Source organism: Numida meleagris, chromosome 8 (assembly GCF_002078875.1).
Source record: "Numida meleagris isolate 19003 breed g44 Domestic line chromosome 8, NumMel1.0, whole genome shotgun sequence".
Taxonomy (NCBI): domain Eukaryota; kingdom Metazoa; phylum Chordata; class Aves; order Galliformes; family Numididae; genus Numida; species Numida meleagris.
The window spans coordinates 909,437-923,274 of NC_034416.1; positions in this window are offsets into that span (position 1 = coordinate 909,437).

Here is a 13,838-nt window from a genome sequence, read left to right on the forward strand (position 1 = left end):
GGGGTCAATCCAGCTCAGGTAGATTATGTGGAATGATAGTTCCCATTTCCTTGCTAAGGCATCATAAAGCGCTTTGCTCAGACCGGTGAAGTACATGTGATGGGGTTTAAAATATTAAAAAAATTGGCCAATTTTCATACTTTCAATGTCTGGCATGCCACAGCTTATTAACCAGGAGAGAAGCTTCTGTGCTGGACAGGTGAGTCAGTGTGTGTGTGTGTGTGTGTGTGTGCGTGTCTGCAGGGCTGCACATGGCCAGGGTGCCCCTGCAGGGAGAGAAGGAGGGGAGGCTGCAGGGCATTGTGCAAGTGTCTGTGTGTGCAATTGCCCATGGGTGCGAGTGCCCGTGTGTGCAATGTCTGCACGTGCAAGGTCCACGTGTGCCAGTGTCCACGCGTGCAAGCACCCACACAAGCAGCGCTTGCCAGGTGTGTGCTGGGGGTGCTGGGGAGGGCTGGAGCCATAGGAGCCGACCTCTGGGCCCAGCCAGCCGTGGGCTGAAGGGGACCCGGGCAGGGGCCTGGGCTGTCAGAGTCAGCTCCCTCCTAAAGTGAAATTCAGACATATGTCAGACTCCCATCTTGAACTCGTTACGTTTCTTCCCTCAATTACCCCTTTGGAAAGCTATTTAATAAACTCCCTCATCTGCCGATTAGGAGAAACCTTTAATTTTTAGCTGACATTTATTCGTGACAGTTTTCCACCAATTTAGCTTTATGCTGACGGTGTCCTCTCACTCAGAGTTCCTGGCACTGCCCGGAGTTTCCCACCCTGTGCATTGATCACAAACCCCTCAGCCCACAATTTCTCCAGACTACACAAGCAAACGTTTAGAACCTGTTCTCCCGTCTGTGTCCACTGAGCCACATTTACTGCTCCATTTGAAAAAAAATATCCACAGATGCCTCCTGTTAACCCCAGATCAGCAAATCTGCTCCCACCTCCTCGTTCTCAATAAAAATCCCGAATATCCCCAAATGTCCCCCATCCTCCAGGTGCTCCCTGCCCACGTTCCCAGTGCCCCGCCAGCTTTTAGGACAGGAGGGTGCTGGCACCGCTGCTCCTCCCCACAGTGCCACCAGAACCCTGGGACCCCTTCCTGAGAACCTGGGGGTGATCCCACATCCTCCTTAGGGCGGTGCTGCCAGCTCTGGGGACCGTGCGGTGTGACAGGGACCTTCCCCGGGGCAGAATCCTGCTGAGATCAGGGCTGAGATGCAGCCCTGACGCTTCCAACCTGGGTATGGCATCATGGGCGCTCAGACCACTTGGGGATGCCGCGCTGAGGATCACAAAACCGTTTGTCATGGGCAGCTCTGAGAAAACGCAGAGGTGTTCCTTCGTGCTCCTCAAGCTGTCAGAAGCTGCTCCACGGCCGCAGCCCGGCCTCGGGAAGGCTGCACTTTGTGACCTGAACTTCTGAGCGATGCCAGAGCCTGGAGCAGAGCCGCCAGCAGACGAGAAAAGCAGCAGCTTCTCCGAGTCCTGGCGTCTGCTGGCTGCACACCGACTGCCGCGGGGTCACGCTTAGAGCAGGTAAAACAAACAGCAGCATCCCCTGCAGCCCTGCAGGAGCACCGTGCCCACAGTAGCTCTGGGCTGGCAGGTGCCCCATCGCCGCCACTGGCACTGCCAGTGTTATCTTTGGATGCAAAACCCAGGGAAAATGGAGTGTTTGGAAGAGGATGGGCTCTCCTGGGCCACATTAGTCATTCCGCGTTAGAAAAGCCCTGCTGGTTTCTTTGTTTCTCTTGCTCTCCAGTGTACCTAGACAAATACATTTTCTAATTCTCCAAGTCCCGCAGAATTGGAGAACAGCAAGGTGGGAATATTAAAGCAGCAGATTACCAAGTGCGGCCCATGAATGGGAAGTCCAGCAGAGGGATCCTGGGGAGAGGGGCTGGGGTAACCTGCAGAGAGGGGCAGAAGAAAAGGAGGGAGGGAAGAAGGAAGAGGTGGATGGAGAGAAGAGAGCACAGGGAGAAACCAGAGGTGATGGAGGAGAGTGGACGGGGGAGCCGGGCTGCAGAGAGCTTCGGCAGCCGTGGGAAGTGTTACACATTTCAATATTTAATGATTCAAAAACACAACCATTAACATGGCAGAGGCAGAGGTAAATGGAAGAGGTTTTTTTTTTTTTTTTTTTTTTTTTTTTTACAAGCCCTGATGTCTTTGAAGAACAAGTGCCATATAAAAGCGAGGCTTTAAAAGCGTTTTGGCTGGGCCAAGCTGCCTGCTTCCTGCCCTCTGCAGGAGCACTCCCCCTCCAACACTGCCCACGTTTGGGTCCTTTTGTCTGTCTGTTTTTCTCCTATTTACTTTTCCTCCCATCTCACCCTGGGCATGGGATCTTCCTGCTGTGACACAGACCTGTGAGATGGGGAGAGCTCTGCTCTGCTCTCCCAGCACACAAGCAGATTAGCATCGGGTGCAGACAGTGACAACTTGCAGCCATCAGTCCCAATGTCAGCAGAGAAATCCCCCTGCTGCCCCTGTGCTGCTCTCCACCTGCTTCTCTCCAGTGCCCCGATCCCTCCTCCTCCTCTCCTTGCCTCAGCCATAGGGACACCTGCAAGGTGGAGAAGGTAGGACACAGTGCTCTATGCAGGAGGGACTGTGAGCCAGCAGGGGAAGGGTGACGGCCATTTGTCTTCCACACTGAGCTGTTCCCACCTGACCTGGGATGTCAGGCCAAGGCTGGAGGAGCCTTAGGAGCTACGGAGCTCAATTCTCATCTCTCAGGAGCTGGAGCAAGAGGGGACATTAAGCAGACCCAGGCACTCCAGTTGCCCCTGCTGCCATCAATTCTGGCCCAGGTGATAAAGCAAAGCACACTGAGCACGGCTGGAATTTCTGCCAGCTCCTGGCCATGCAAATCAATGGCCTAATTCCGAAATAAATGAAAACCCAAGGAATGTAAAACAAGACAGGAGGTGGTGCGTGCCAATCATGTATGCAAGGTTCGAGTTGTTCGCATTGCTCCGGAGAAGGGAGCAGCAGACCTTCAAAATCCGAGTTCTGGCGACGAGGATGAATGTGCACCATTCTCAGGGGGAGAGGTCCGCAGGCAGCCCCGCAGCACTCGGCTCGGGTGGGCAGGAGAGGCCCCACAGAGGGCAGAGAGCAGAACTCAGCGTCACTCCTCCCCCCCAGCAGCTCTCCCACCTCCCTTCTGCTGACCCCACAGTTTTTGTTCCAGCTGGAAGCGCACATCTCAGAGCGGCTCCTGAGCTGCTGTTCTGACAGCATTCCTGCCCCGCTCCGACACGGGAAGTGAAAGCCTTGGGAGAGACAGCTTCCTGCCAGAGCCCACGCAGTGCTGCACCCCAAAGGCTGAGCCCCGCGGGGACCGACCGCTGCAGCTGGGTGCTGCAGACAGAGCCGGGCCCGAGCGCCTGCGGGAGCAGGATTTCATCACTCAGTCGTAGGCTGAGTGCGTATTCGTCATTTATGGATTTCTTTTTAATGGATGAAATTCCTTCCCTTTAAAGAGAAACCCCACCGCTGATGGCACAAACAGCTGTGCTGAGAAATAGCATCAGAGCAAACCTCGTGGATATCCCTCCCCGGGCGCCCTGCGGATCCTAACAGCTTGTGACTTGCAGAATGACTCTGAATGCAAAGGAATTTCAAAGAGAAGGCAGAAAGCGTGCCCCAGCTGCTCAAAAACACGCGCTGCTGGGCCCCACTCGCCAGCCCTTTGGGCACCCCTGGGTCAGGGCAACCCCTCGCTCCCCTGTCCCTGAGAAGATGCCACAGAAGCTCCTCAGTGTCAGGGAGCAGTGTCCCGCTGTCACTTGGCATTGGCTCCAAGTTGGGCTTCCAGCTGCTCCACAGGGAAGGGGCTTCTCAAGCCCCCCTGAACCATTATTGAGTTGGACATGTGTTGTTCTACTCCTGATGGATCCTGGCCACTGGAATATCCATCAGATAATCAAATAAAACAGCCCAGCCTCCCCGCACGCTGCATATTTTCTGTGCTGCTCCCTGACTTCCATTGTTTCACGTTGTTTAGACTATTCATCAGAACCATTTGTCATCCTGCCCTGCTGCCGAATGGGACTCAGCACGTTGCAGGGGAAAGCCAACCCGGAGCAGGCAGCGGCAACGCAGAGCTCAGGTGCTCGGTTCATTGAGCCAAACCCCTGTGCCACAGCATGGTTACACGGAGCGGGGAGGGAGGCTCATCCCCCGCCCCAAAGATCCCATGGGCTGGAAGCTGCCAATGCCACAGGAGCTGCTGTCAGGCCCACACTGCTCGGGGTGCAGTATGACCGTGCTGGACTCCCTGGGAGCTGCAGCCCAGGCAAAGGAGCTGCTGTTCCCACTGCTGCTCAGATCCCTTCAGGGGTTCCTCGCATTATAAACACCTCCTCGGGAGACAGTGATTGCTCTGGCTGCTGTTATTTTGTACGTCAGGTCTCCCTGTCAGCTCCACTTTGGTGTCAGGAGCAATGCGGTACAGGCTTGGAGGGAGTCTGTGGGTAACACCACAACAGGGAGCAGGAGGCTGCAATTAAGGGCAGGCCTCCATCCAAAAAAGGGCAACAAAGCTGGCGGAGGGTCTGCAGCATGAGTCTTATGAGAAGTGTCTGGACAGGGTGGTGGGGAGGAGCTGCTGAAAGCTGCTGGCAAAGGGGCCCCGTGGGATGGGGATAGGGTTGGCAATGGGGATGGCGATGGCCCGGCCACACAGCGTCCCAGGAAGGGACTGGCTCTGCTCCTCTTTCTGTCCAAGAAGAGAAGCAGGGGCATCCCCTGGCTGCACACTGGCACCATCACCCTGGTGCTACAGAGCCATACAAAGACCTTACTGAGCCTGGGAACTTCCAGCAACAGAAAAGCCAGTGACCAACCCCTGTAGCCCTGCAAAGGTGCTGTAAAAACTGTCAGGACAGTAGGAGCTGTCAGGAGCTTCCTTCTTTGTAAGGACATCACCCAAGTATCTGCCTGCAAGCAAAATGTGCCAGCCAGATCCCAGCACACAGCTGAGCTCTCTGCTCAGAAGCAGCGACCGCTCCTTCTCACCCTTATCTCCAGGCTGCTCATCAGAAGCCAAGTGCAGTGTCCCCTGGAGCTGCGTCCCAAAGCAAACTGCAAATTCAGGCCTTGCCTAGGAGGCAGAGCAAATCCCCATAAAACCTCTGAATGGAAACAGAAGTGCGTGTTATTAAAAAAAGAAAAGGGGGGGGGGGGGGGGAAGAGAGAGAAACTCATCTCCCCATCTATGCACACAGAGTGGCCCCATGAGCCAAGTGCCCTTTGCACCTGCTCGCAATCTGCACTGCAGCACAGGAGGTGCCCCATTGTGCACCCCCAGAGCCCCCCGCATGGCCACACTCAGCCCAAAACCCGCTCCTCCCACTCTGCAGCACGAGAAGGGGTTAACTCCCAGCAGCTGCTCCCCAGATGCCGGTTCTGGAATTCACATTTGTGTAATAATAAACCTCGGGGTAAGTGCTGGTGATGGGGGGAGCCGCGGCCCCCCCCGCTCCCCCCACTGGGCAAGGGGAAGCTGCCAAGCGGCGGCCGGGGCCGCACAGCCCAGGTGTGCTGGGATCCCCCCGACGCACTCCCAGGGAGATGAATTGCGGGGCTGCCGGGACCGCTGCGTCCCACTGCTGGGGGGGCTGCATGGGGTTCCCCCCTGAAAGGGGCAGCACCGTGGTGTAATTTGTTTCAGGAGAGAGGGGTGAGGAGAGACAGACATAAATTTTCTGCAGAGGCTTTCTATATAATTGCTCCCATCGCTGGCAGGGCGGCACACCTGCTTCCAATAGCCAGCCCCGAGGTCCTGCTGCCTGCGGGTGGGAGGAGGAACCCAGCCTGCCGTTACCTCTGTACGGCCATGGTGCTCGTGTCCTCATCCAAAAAGATCCGGGTGCACAGCACCAAACCATCTCTTTCCCAGTGACTGCAGATTTGCCCCCTCCCCGTATTCCAGGGGCTGCAGCAGCGTGGCCATGGCCCCACTGAGCCTCGAGCAGGAGGCTGCAAATCTCCGTGCCCACACAGTGGGCTCACTCATGGAGGCCCCAGAGCTATGCTGGGAATTGGACAGAGATCAGAGGTTTCACTGAGATGGGAGAGTAGGGGCAGGAAGAGAGTTCGGGGGCCTGATTTGAGCCTATCTGTCACTGCATTTGTTCTGAAATCTTAAACCAGGTCATCTTTTCCAGGAGACTTTCTGCTGCCAGCTAGGATGCCTTTCTTCTCGCTCCAGTGCTGTATCTCACATTGCAGGGGGCAGTGGGCAGCCACCAGAGCCTCCTGCTGCCCTGCAGCACTGGGAGCCACCAGCACGCCCCTGGCTACAGAGGGTCCTGCAAAGCCCCTGCCCACAGCACCCCAGGAACTGGGAGCACTGCAGCTGGGGGAGAGGGAGAGGATTCACACCTCTTCCCAAGGGCTCTGCTCACTGTGGCGGCTGCCCCCACCCAGGCTCTCCCAGCAGATGGCATCAGCTGGGCCAGCCCCAGCACTGTGGGTGGGTTTGTGGCTGTAATGCTATCATGTGAGGGAAAGCACAGTAGTAGCAGTGGAGTGGCAAAGCCTTAGGCTGCAGCAAATGAGGACAAGCCCAAATGCAGCAGACATGGACACAGAAACAAAGGAAGAAAAACTGCTTACCTTTGAAAGGCCTCAGGTAGGCAGAGATCTCCGCTGCCAGCCCTTAAATGAGGACTGGGAAGGGGTGGATTCTGGCTCCTGGCATTGCATGCACCTGAGCTCCCCTGGGCTGGCCCTGCCTTCCCACCAGGTGCTCAATCACTGTTTCAGGCTATGAATTAGCATTTTGATACAGTGGCCCCCCTGGTCTGAGGGCTCTGCAGCATCTCTGCCTCCTCCCATGCAGAGGGGGCTGAGGGATCATGCTCCTGTGAGGCTCATCCACTCCTGCTGCTTGGCTACTCCACAGTGGCAGGAGCCCAGTACACCCCACGGAGCCAGAGGGAGCAATGGGTGCCTTTGAAATGTGAAGAGTGTTTCTATGGGGGCACAGTGTGGGCTGCCATTGTCACGTGCTCTCACCCTGCTGCTATCAGCCAGCAGCACTGTCCTGAGGCAGCTCCGGTGCCCTGATGTAGGACCTGGTCCAGCCCTGCTCTCCACTTCCCATGTGCACCACATGCTGCAGGTATGCAAACAAAGCACAGGTTGCAGGTGGGGCTGGGAGACAGCACTGCTGCCTCTTGCTGGCCCTCCCACCCACACATCTCCCCTTGCAGGTTGCTGGGACTGCCTGACCCTGTCTGCACCCTGTGCAGCAGCTCCAGCCCGGCACACAGCTCTGCAGCAGCATGGGCAGCTCCGTGGGGTGGGGGCACAAAGTGCACTTTGTGGGCAGCCCTGCAGCGTGATGCTGCTCGCAGTCTGCTGCTGCTCCCGCTGTGCTGAGTGGTTTCTCTAACAGCCCCCCAAAAAAAAGCCAACCCTCCAAACGTATCTGAGAAGGCCTCGTTATGACTATTTTATTTGTTGGCACGGGCCCAGGAGCTCGTGGCCAAAGAGCCCTGATTTCCCCCTCCAACTGCAGCTCTTTGGGGGAGCAGCCTGGCCGGGCTCCCATGCTCGGGATTCAGAGCAGTCTGGGTTTCCTTTGGAAAGCGCCGTTAATTGACATGAGAAAATAATCCAAGGCCCTTTCTCTCTCGAGCAGCAATAGTTCTCTTCACGGGGCATCCTGAAAAGCCGTGCTGCTTTTTTGGGACCGTGCAAATGCACCAGTCAAAATAACACTCCCCAGGCCAAAAACTCTTCCCTGGGGCATGGCCGTTGGCTTCAGCAGCCGTGCACCGGAGGTGTCTGTGGCCGCTTGCTCTATGGGCTGCCTGTGGGCTGCCTCCAGTGCTCTGGCACATGCTGCTCCCCTTCCGCATCCCCTCTGCTGGCTCAGTGTCCCTGGGGAGGGCACAGGGACATGCTCACAGGGCTCTGTGCTGCCTCCCATGCAGCACCGCACCGGTGCCCAGCACCACCCTGGGGACAGCTCGATGCCACCCCACCCTGGGTGTCACTGGGAAAAAACAGGGGACAAGGGACAGAGAAGGTGATCGTGAGGGGCAGGAGCTGGGGGTGCCTGGGGACCCCTGGGAGGATTCATGTGGTGCTCTCTTGTCCGTGGGCTGCCTGGAGGTTGTTATCCTTGGACACAGTTCTCCTTGTTGAGACAGCATCCGTGGAGCAGGAGCTGCCCGAGGTGCAATGGAGCCTTGGGGTGCAATGAAGGCTGGCAGCTCAGGGCAACTTCTGCAGGTGCATCCTCTCCCCAGGCTGCAGAAATAAGCAAAGGATGCTGCTGTTATTGCTGCGAGATGATAATTTCCACCAGCCATAAAATCTGCTTTTACATTTGTGTAAAATACACTTAAGTGCATGCTAAATGTGGACCAAATGAGACAAGAATTGCAAATGGAATGAATGCCATATTGATTATCAAGGATTTATTCCCTGAGGTTCAGCAGGTTTGCCATAGACACAGATCTCTTTGCACATGGCTGTCGTTAACACTCATGAAGCCAGCTATTAATAGTTAATGGCTAATTTAATAATTAATCAGTATTTAACAAACACAGAGCAGAGGAGCAGCCTTCAGCCATCAAAATCACAAAGAGAAAAAGTTTACGGTGGTGGCACCCGAGCGACTTTTGGGTGCTTTGCTGGGCTGGAGGCAGAGAGGTGGGCGGTGGGGGGTGGGAGGCACCAAGCCCCCTCCATCCCGCTGCCAGCCCCACAAATACTGCATATCTACAAAGCAACGCATGCTGCCTGCTTCTTAATTGCTGCAATTGTGTATTAAACAGGCACTAATCATTTCATAAATATTGATACTTGCTGGGTGGCAGCGGCCGGGACGGGCGGCCCTTGGCCAGCAGCAGAGGGCTGTGTCACCGTGCAGGGGCTACCAATGGCCACCAGCACCGCCAGTCCCCAGCAGCCATGGGCAGCACTCAGTGCCACATGGGATCGGCGGTGGCAGCGGGACCAGGGCCGGGCACAGCGCCCATGCCTCTGCCACGGGACGCGCAGGCTTTGAGCCAGCCTTGGGCGTTTGTAAATTAAAGGCTTATTATTAGCTGTACTTGAGATGTACATGTTCTGTCTCCCTCGGGATGCTCATTTCGTGCTGATTATCATATTTTTTAAAATGTAATGAATTTATGGAGATAATTCAATCCCACTGACGAGGAGTGTGTCTTACTTCTGCCACAAGTAAAGCTGCTGCGTGTGTGAAAATGGAAATTGCTGCGGCACTTTCCATGTCTTTTGCCTGTCTTCCCCTTCCAAAGGATCCCAAAATGCTTTGCAGACTCTATCTACTGGGGAGATCGACCAGAATCGCAGCACTTCATAGAAACACAGCCACCGCTGGGCTGGAACACAGAAACTCTTTAACTAGAAACAGAAATGTAATCAGATTAATTAAGTAAGTACAATTCCGAGGCAGGAAAGTCAATTAAATGAATCATACGTCAATATGTAAATAAAAGGAGCTGGCTTTGAAGCAGGATTAGAGATAGGAGTGACAATCAAGAGCGTTGCTCCTTGCAGAGAGCGTTCAAACACTCTCCAAGAGCCACTTCTTGGGGCCACCCCCTGCAGCTGGGACGGGGACAGCTCCACGTGAGTGTCACACACACGGGGACACTCCAGCAGCTCCAGCCCCAACAAGACCTCCGTGAACCCATGTAGACTGGAAGGCACACAAGAGCGTCTGTGCTCCCTGCTCTGCTCCTGCCCACGTCAGCAGCAACAAAACTTTCCGTGCCCATGTCAGTACCCATACCCATGCCCAAACCCATGACCATGACCACACACCTACCCATGCCCAAACCCATGACCATGACCACGCCCAAACCCATGACCTTGCCCATGTCCAATACAGGACTGAGCGTGTCACCATGTAGAGGAGCACATTTCTTCTGCCAGCCAAACCCCATGCTCAGTTTTTGCCCCCGCAGTGCCTAGCTGCTCTCCATTCATCTCTCTGGATGTCCTTCGTTTTTGCTGCACGTTTCCTCTTCTTTCTCTCCTTCCTTTCTGCCAGTGAATCCCTGCCATGGATGTCTTCCTGCACCCATAAATCTTTTGCATGGGTTGAAGTAGTGTCATTGAAGAAAGATTTTTTTTTGTGCAAATTTCAATAAATGCCACTGGAACAACGCGGTAAATGATCCTGAAAATACAAGACCAAAAAGGAGAGAAAGAAATGGCAGCAGAGGGAGAAAGAGAGTGAAGCGCCTGGATTTAAGGCTGCCAAACAATGCATTTAAATAATTCAATTTGCAAAAGCAGGGAAGAAAGGGAAGAGAAAAGAAAAGAGGAGAAAAAAAGTCAGCTTGTATAGCAGCTTAATAAATAACGTCAGAGAGCATGAGGCTGGGAATGCAGGACCGAGATAGGCCTCCTCCTGGTCTGAAGTTTCCATTAGAACCTAGCAAAATGAAGAAATATTCTGATGGATTAGGGCTGCGATTTCACTGTCGGCTCCTGAAGTCCTCCTGAGGAGCACAGCCTTGCTCTCTGCCCCCCACTTCCCTGTGATGCTCTCAGCAAGGGGAGAACTGGGCTCTGCAGTGGCTGGAATTGGGATGCAGAGCTGCAGCCTCATCAGCCCATGGCTGCAAGCTGTTCTGTAGGAGCAGGGATGCACTCAGAGGGCTGGGGCTGGCACAGGACACCTGAGGTGTGCAGGAACCCTCCACCCCAGCTCCCCCTGTGGCCCATTGCCTTTTTGTTCTTGCTCCCTGCAATTGACCCGTAATTAGCATGCCTGGGGTTAACGAGATAACTTGGATCTGGGAGAGACCCCATCCATCCTGCCAATACCTGGCTATAGATCCTTATTCATGACGATGCTGGGAAAATGAATCAAGATAATGATTACTCATTGCCTTTTAGCAGCGCAGCCCCAGCCAGGTACTTCCCAATGGTACTGAACTTTGAAAGAAAAGCAGGAGCACCGCAGACCGGGCTGGGGGCTTCAGGCTCTTGGACAGAGCCCTCTCAGAGCCTTCCTGTTCCAAACCTGCACCCAGAGTGTGCTGGGGACAGAAGGGCCAGGTGGGCAGGGAGGGGTGCACCAGGAGATGTGCAGGGACCTCCAGCAGCTCCAGGTGGGCACATCCCTGTCCCTGGGGCCAGCCCAAGCTGGGAGTGCTGTGCCCAGCTGCCCGCCGAGAGCTCCCTGAAGAGACCAAAAGGCTTTTAAACTTAGAAAAGCCACATTTTATGTGAATAGAAACAAGAGGCCCCCCTTTTCAAAGGGAGAAAACTCAAAGCAAGCAGGGAACAGAAGAGAAATAAAAAGCTCTCCCCCTGCCCGCCGTACCCACGAGGGCACAGCCCTGTTTCCACACTTGGATTCAATTAGCTCGAGGACTTGCAGAGCTGTGTCAAATTCTGCCAAAGCCCCTCCGGCTGCTGGGACGTCCCCTCTGGTCCCCGTGCTGGCTGTGCTGCAGTGTGTGCGCTCTGCTCATGGGCAGCCCATCGCATCCCCACAAGAAATAGAAGAAATGAAAGTATTAAACAGCTCAGCCTATTGGTGTGTTTGGAGTGGGGGCAGTGACCGCAGGGCTTTGCCAAGAGGATGGTGGCAAAACTGGAGCAGGATCGGCCCCATGTGCACAAGTTGGGCTGGGAAGTGCTGCACCTCCAACACCCAGAGCCCCTCGCACCAGAAACGCTGGGTCATGTATTTGAGATCTATTAAACTGCGAGGGAATGTTTAATTATCTGTTTAATGATGCTTAAAGCACGTCGGAAATATTGTTCTACAGAGGAGAAAAGTGCACAGCCTCCTCTGCTCCCAGAGCTGTTCATTACCCAGGACGGTTTTGTGTTAGTCACAGAGCTGAGGTTCTCATTGTATTCCCATTCACACCCCACTGCCTTCTGGTCCCGAGCTGCAGAAAGAGGCCCGTAAAGAGGGGCAGGAAAAAAGGCAGCAGCAGACGGGTCCCAGCAGCAAGGCTTGGGGGATCCAGGTTGAGTGCACCTCGTGGCAGCTGAACCATGGGGACAATTGGATGGAGATGTCCAAGGGATGCTCTGCACTATGGGCCAAGCCTCCTCTGAACCAGGAGACAGCCGCTACCATACGAGCACCAGGGGCTTGCCCTGGGCCCCACAGCATACCCACGAAGCCCCAGATGAAAGCCCACGAGCCCCCCTGTCCACCCTGAGCTCTGGCTGGGGGAGGCAGCGGGTGCTGTGCTCGGTGACCTGGCAAGGGCTGAGGCAGAGGCACCGCAGGGACCTCCGCTCCCTCCCGACAGCTTTACAGAGCCCACATTTCACCGGCTACAAAGCGCTGACACTCACACTCCCACTTAATTCCGGCAGTGCAGCCCATTCTGGGGCTATGAGCCTTGGAAAGAGCCGGTCTGGTTCACCCAGAGGGGAAGTGTAAATCCTCATTCAGCCCCTGGCAGGGAGCACTGCCACCTCCTCACCACACTTGCGTGCTCACATCTCCCTCTCGCAGTGAGGGGATGGAGCTCCCACAGAGACCAACTGAGGAGCCCATAGGCTGTAGTGCTGGAGAAGTCAGCTCAGAGAGAACCTGCTGCTGGTGCCCCAGAGCAGTGCTCCACACAGAGACCCCTGCAAGTGCAGCTCCTGAAACCAGCATCCAGGTCCTGCATTTGCTTATGAACAGACTTTGTTGCAACCAGGCTGAATGAAGTTTGTTCCTGAGCATGCGCTTGCCTCGGGTGCCAGTTTCAAAGGGTTTGAAGGGCCGGCCTATTTCTGGAAAGCACAAAGTGCCATTTCCTGATTTATTTCCAGTTTGAGTGGGTCTGCGAAGTCCCTTTTCAAGGTTGAGGAGGAGGGCAGAAGGATTATCCCACAAACAGCTGTGGTGCCTTGAGCCCTAAAATACTCTGTGAAAGAGGATCCTGGCCCTATCCTGAGCCCAAGGGAGAGCTTCCCGTTTATTGTTCTTCGTAAAGCACCTGTGCTGCAGGATGTCATTTGTCTCCATGCAGGGGACAGAGCTGTGATTTAGGTCCCCAAAGAGCCCTGCACATCCCATGACACTGGCTGGGCATCCCAGCGTTACTCCAGACCAACACGGAAAGGACAAGCCAGAACCCATGGGCCCTCAGGGGACAGGGAGAGAGCAAGGCAGAGGGGGTACATCTCCTCTGCCCCGTGAGTCCCCAGCAGCAAAAACTGGCAAATCCCAACATTCATCTTTTTGAAGTCCCTCCATTCCTGAGGTCATTTTGGAGGAGCCCACAGCAAGCACCCCGGGTGGCCCCTTTTTGGGGTGGGAAACAGAGAGAGGTGGGAGCACTGCATGGGAGCAGCTCCGGGGCAATCCGGACTTCACTTCAGGGAGGGCTGTGTGAGCTCCTCAGGTCCCATTGAAAGGTCCTGTGCTGGAGTCCCGCGCTCATTAGCGAGGCAATTATCCACGCAGGCACTCCAGAGAGGCCTTGCAGATCAGCTTTACATGAAGCAGAAAACAATGACATCCCAGCGCTTTCCAAGCAATTCAATTTTCTCATACTCAGGAGAGCAAGTGTATACTCTCTTTTCTTCCAAAACACTCTGCAGCTTGGATTTTAGGAATAATTACTGCTCTTCCTCCAGCGGTACCGCTAACAGAGCTCCTTGCGGTGCCAGGGCACGTTCCAGCCCAGCTCTCCCGAGAGCATCTTCTGCACATCAGAGCCCTGACAATGCTCCTGCTGCTGCTCGCACCTCGCTGGTGGGCTGGGCAGGGCCAGGGCTCCAAGCTGAGGGCTGGGCAGGACGGGATGGAGCTCCAAGCTGAGGGCTGGGCAGGACGGGATGGAGCTCCAAGCTGAGGGCTGGGCAGGACG